The sequence below is a fragment of the Pyrgilauda ruficollis genome, unplaced genomic scaffold, assembly GCF_017590135.1.
Source record: "Pyrgilauda ruficollis isolate IOZ18807 unplaced genomic scaffold, ASM1759013v1 scaffold33, whole genome shotgun sequence".
Taxonomy (NCBI): domain Eukaryota; kingdom Metazoa; phylum Chordata; class Aves; order Passeriformes; family Passeridae; genus Pyrgilauda; species Pyrgilauda ruficollis.
The window spans coordinates 6,644,475-6,649,285 of record NW_024524711.1 but is presented as its reverse complement, the minus strand read 5'-3'; positions in this window follow the sequence as shown (position 1 = coordinate 6,649,285).

The following is a 4,811-nucleotide window of genomic DNA, read 5'->3' as shown; positions in this document are numbered from 1 at the left end:
CATGTCACTCAGGGCTATGTCACTGGCCCTCCTATCCTGCAGTAATCCCTTGCCTTCCCTCCCCTCCTGTTTCTATTTATCTGTTTGGATAAAAAGCCCCCTAACTGCTGCTGCTTTATTTTGTGTGTTTCTAGAACTCCTTGCACCATATGACCTTCATTCCAAGTACTTCCAATGCACATATTATAAACTGTTGCCTCCTCTATGCATTCGTGCTTTTTTTCTATTTGCAGCTTGTTTGGCCTGAAGCCATCCTTGGTGCATCAACAGCTCTTTCCTTTCCTTCATTCAAGTCTTCATTATACATATTCTTACTCATCAACTTGCAAAATAATGATTACTTGTTTGATTTCTTAAAAACTCAAATGCAGCTTTGTGCAAGAACAGTGACTGGTTCTATTACTGACCTCACTTAGTCATAGCAGCTAAAAAGTGGAAAATCTGACTACAACACTGTCTTTCTCCTACAAACAGCAATAATGTGGTTGCCATGCCGAAAAGAGGAAGCATGAAGGCCTGGTAGCATACCAGGAACATGCTGACATCTTTTATACAGGCACAGAAGGACTTATTTGATTATGACCTTGCCCAAATCAGAGTCTCTTCAAGGGCAGAGTTACTATGAAGTGCTGGCTCGCGGACTTCCAGGGAAGCCACTCGGAGAAGGGTTTATTAAATGAGACAACTGGACTTTTATCAAGCTAAGAGCATAATGCTTTCCTCTGTTCCCATCCAGGTAGTACTTCATTACATGGTTACACCAATCCTGATCCTAAGCACCTAATTTTTCTTAAGCTCTGAAAAGACGAATTATCTCCTTTAAATGGACTTTCACAGAACCTTAAGCATTAAGAAGCAAACTGATCAATTCAGTTTGACAGGTCATTGTTAGTTACATGCCAGCAGTTTTATAAGGCTGTGACCTTGGTGAAGAAGCTTCACTCTTATGACCTGACCCACCTGAAGAAGGCCATTGACAAGCTGGGGCACACCAAGGACCTAATGCCACTTCTGATCACACAGTGATATCACCATGAGCTTGATCCTTATTATCTCTTGAATCTTTGAACTATTGGTTGTGAAAAAGAATGTAAATTGCTGCTCGTATGAGCACACCATCAAAACAAACACCTAATAGCTTTCCCACAACAAAGTGCTGATATATTTCACACTTTCCCTAGTTCTTGTAACTGTAAAAAAGAAAATAAACAGTGATGAATTAATTGGATTACCTAATGACCCTGCATTTCTTTAAGGTGATTTGACACTCATAAATGAGGGCAGAGAAAATAGACATTAATAGCATTTTCTCTCATCACTTGAAATCTGGACATTTACTGTATACAGCATTCCTTTGATTTTTAAGGAAGGAATGAATTCCATTTGATGGTCACTTTATTATGCCTTTACTACATTTTTCTTTATAATAGCTGGCACTTGATCTTGTCTTGATCTGTGCTTGTGTTCAAAGCAGAATCCGATTACTAAGCCTACTGATCTTCACGTTGGCTAGTTGTTGCCAATCCAGTGCAATTATTTGATTCTATTTCACTGTGCCACCTTTAACCATCCAACTGCCTCTCAGAAGGTTCCTTCCTCCTCTTTATACTTCTTAGTTTCCTGCCTTCTTTTAAACCTGCGTTCCTTCCAGTCCTAATGCATCCGATAATATATTCACTCCTTCAGGAGCTTAAAATCTAAGGGAGGGGAAACAAAACAAACCAAATCAAATCAAAACAAAAAGGCCAGCCCCCAAGCCCATATGTTAAAATCCAAATCCACTCTTGTCTTTCTTATTATTGGCTATAATTCATGTTTAGGTCTAAAGCTAGGCCTGGGTTCATTAAGATGACTTGTTTGGGTAAGAAGCAAACACCGTGCACAGATACAACAAAATCAGCACTATTTGTTTTGGCCAGGGGGATTTGCTTGCTCAGATCACATTGCAAGAGTCAGAACTGCTCCAACCCCGAAGCTGAGCGAGGGCCTGACTCTGTCCTGCCATATGTGATGTGACCGGAATCACTGCCCTTGGTTATAAATCTCACATGCAAGAAATCAGAACCAGAAGCAAATTGTACAACACATCATATGCTTTGTGTAATAGAGGAATGATTAAAAACCAGTTGCAAAGCACAGTCCAACTTACTTGTCCTCATCCCCATGGTAGGCTGTAAAATACACAGACTGGAAAACAAGTGTCTTGCATACTTTTCATTGAACTCACAGGGCTGATTCATGCCAGTTAATGCTGAAACCCCACCTCATAATTGGGAGAAGTAATTTCCATTCCATGAGTTTTGCTTGAAGCTAATGCATGCTATTACAAAACACCTAAAGTAAAACTTTAACCATTTCTCTTAGCCCAGCTGTGAAGTTCAAACTGCTTTTTAAAGTTAATTATCATGCTCTGACCTGCACATATGCACATGTTAAATACAAATAAATCAATATGGCAAGCTTGTTCTTGTTTCAATTTGCTTTTTAAAATTAGCATTCTCTGACTTTGCCTATCAGATATGAGTGTGATGGTATCTCACAGATTAAAGTTTTGCATTTGTCTCTTTGTAGTTCATTTGCTATTTTATAAGCCCAAAGTCCACGAGGGAGTGTTGGAAAGCCCCATAATTTTCCTCAGTGTTCCATTATACCTTTTTATCTCCAATGTAGCTAGCACATTTGAGGAAGAAGTGCAGCTAGCCAGATGGCCCTGCAGTGTCCATTCAAACACAAAATACCTGACAAACACAAGTGACTTTAACTAATGCTGATGTTCATTCATGCTTGAGCATATTCTTTTTGTTCTCTTTTTTCTTTATTTCGAGGAGTATATGTTTGTGCTCTTACCTAGAAAATCAGTACTACAAAGGGAAAAAAAGCAGACTTTCTCTATTAAAGGAAAAACATTTGGGGAAGACAGAGTCATCATAAATTCTAGTGTTGGTATTTCATGGTGACCTTTTTTTTTTTTCTCTGACTGGTACCACCACCTATTACACATCTCTCCAAAATCTCCTAAAAGAGAAAGATTTTCGTATTTGTTCTGTGGTTTTCTATGCATTTTCCTTTGAATCACCCTGTGTAGATCACAGCAAGAGGGAGAACACTGGATTGGCTGATGCACTTCTGTTGCTTGGCATGACAATCTCTAATTGCACTTAGTTGTGGGGATTTTCCAAAGCAAAAAAGTGACTTCTTTTGCCAGGGTGCTGCAGTCAGAGGGAGGCATTTGAACATCACCACAATTCAAGGATGAGCAGCATCATGTTCACAACCACAATGCCTGCCCATGGAGAGAACTGAGGGCTTAGTGTAAACCGCTCTCTGGGACAGCAAGCGTTCACACATTTCTGTGTAGTTTATTTGTGTTAAGGAGGAGAACTGGAAGAGTACCAATGTTTTTAAGGACTCATGATGTCAAGAGTTTGGTTCATCTAAAGGCATCAGAGAATTAATCTTCAAGACATGATCTGAAGTGGATCAAGCTTTCAAAAATTCTGGAGCCATATATTTTCTGGCATCAGCTGCAAATCTGATTTTTCATTTCAGAGGACAGACCACCCCATACTTTTGTACCCTCTGGGATGGTAAGCGCCATACAATATTGGAATTTCTTTCTTGAAGAAAGCACAAACTTTGCTAGCCTGGCACTGAAGCCTGGGGGACACACCGTCTTTGAAATACCTGTGACCCTCACTCGTGCAAAAGAGCCTTTACACAGAGTAGCCAATAGGCACAGGCCATAAAGATATCCACATGTATAGACAAAATTTGTTTAGTCAGAGTGCTGTATTCAGGCTACTCCCTGATCTCTGGCTATAATACCACCAGTATTACTGACTGCTTTGGTTTGTATGGTCAGAGTGTGTAATAGTTGGAAGCAAAACTCTAACTCGAGCATGTGCACATTCATTGTGGGTACTTGTTTACTGGTTAACATATTTCTGGCTGTGGGAGATGTCTCCAAGTGCACTACAAGATGTGCTCCCTCAAAGTCCTGCTGTGACAGTACACTGCTGAGTGACCCACGCTGCCCCGACCGGATCAGAGACCATCTCTCCCTGCAAAAGTGAAAATCATGATCCAAAAGAAGTTTGCAGACAGCAGGTCAGAGCAGCACAGAATATGCTTGCAAGACAGTTTAGGAAAACCTAAGCCAAAACCCAAGTGATGCTGCTTGGAAAATCCTCTGACTTTTTAACGAAGTCGACACCTTGCGTAAAATTTTCAGTGGTGGCCCGCTGTTGTAAGAGCACAAATCTCACCAAACGGGAAAGACTGCTCAGCGTATCTTGGGGAAAACTGAGCTTGAGCAAATACAGCTCACAATGTTTGCAAAAAAAGCTTCTGAAAGCTGCGGGAAAACACCTGAATCAGTCAGGGGGCTGAATCTAACCACTGTTCTAACGCTTCTCTTACTCTTCGCTTTTAAAGTTTTAAATAGGGGAATAGTTCGGGGGGAAGAGCCTCCTCCGAGGGGTCTGTGTGTTACCCGGTTCCCCGTCCCGGCAGCCCGCTCTCATTCCCCCTTCACAGTGACACCTACCGGCCTCCCGACCTCTCCCGCATCCTCCGCCCGCGGCCGCGCCGGGGCCCGGCTCCGCTCCCCGCCCGGGGCCGCTCTGCCCCGGCCCCGCCGCCTCCCCCCGGCTCTGCCCCGGCCCGAGCAGCGCGCCGGCAGCCCCGGCACGACCCTGCCGATGGGGCACAAACTTTCCCGGCGAGTTTGGCTGCCGCGGCGGGCGCGCTCCGTGCGCGATGGGCCGGGGGCAGCGGCGGCCGAGCCCCGCGGGGCCGAGCGCGGGCGCTGC